Below are 509 nucleotides of genomic sequence, written 5' to 3' on the forward strand. Positions count from 1 at the left end.
TACACCCCTGCTCTAAAATATAAAAGCCCACAATTCCAGCAAAACATCTATAAAACAGTCTTCTCTAAAAGCTAAGTGTCAACATGGGGTGGTGGTGTTGTTGGCTAGCGCGTAGGTCTCATAGCTTCTGAGTGATCTTGCGGTTGAGAGTTCGAGCCTCTCTCACCCCAATATCCTTTTTCCCCTCCTCCGTGAACGCGCGGTACAAAATCAAAGCATAAAAGGAGCTTCCGTTGCCGGGAATCGAACCCGGGTCTCTCGGGTGAGAGTCGAGTATCCTAACCGACTAGACTATAACAGATTTGTTGCTCCACCCTGTTATTTATACTTAATAGCCTGCTAGAAGCGTAAGATGAAAGTTAAAACTACAGTTTTGCCACACAAATGCTGTGATTACAAAACTGCTCCGGTTGGACTTGTTCGATTTTCTTCTTGTGTGTCTTAGAAGCACTAATTTGGATATTTCCATTTCAATGCAGCGTTTTATCTTATAGCTAAAAATGCACTAA

At 42.8% G+C, this 509-nt stretch overlaps 1 non-coding gene across 1 annotated transcript; it reads right to left on the bottom strand.

Moving 5' to 3' along the window:
• Positions 1-228: 228 nt before the first annotated feature.
• On the bottom strand, positions 229-301 carry TRNAE-CUC. The gene has a single exon. It is a non-coding gene; the product is annotated as a tRNA-Glu (tRNA).
• Positions 302-509: the final 208 nt, after the last annotated feature.

The sequence above is a fragment of the Ipomoea triloba genome, chromosome 16, assembly GCF_003576645.1.
Source record: "Ipomoea triloba cultivar NCNSP0323 chromosome 16, ASM357664v1".
Classification (NCBI taxonomy): domain Eukaryota; kingdom Viridiplantae; phylum Streptophyta; class Magnoliopsida; order Solanales; family Convolvulaceae; genus Ipomoea; species Ipomoea triloba.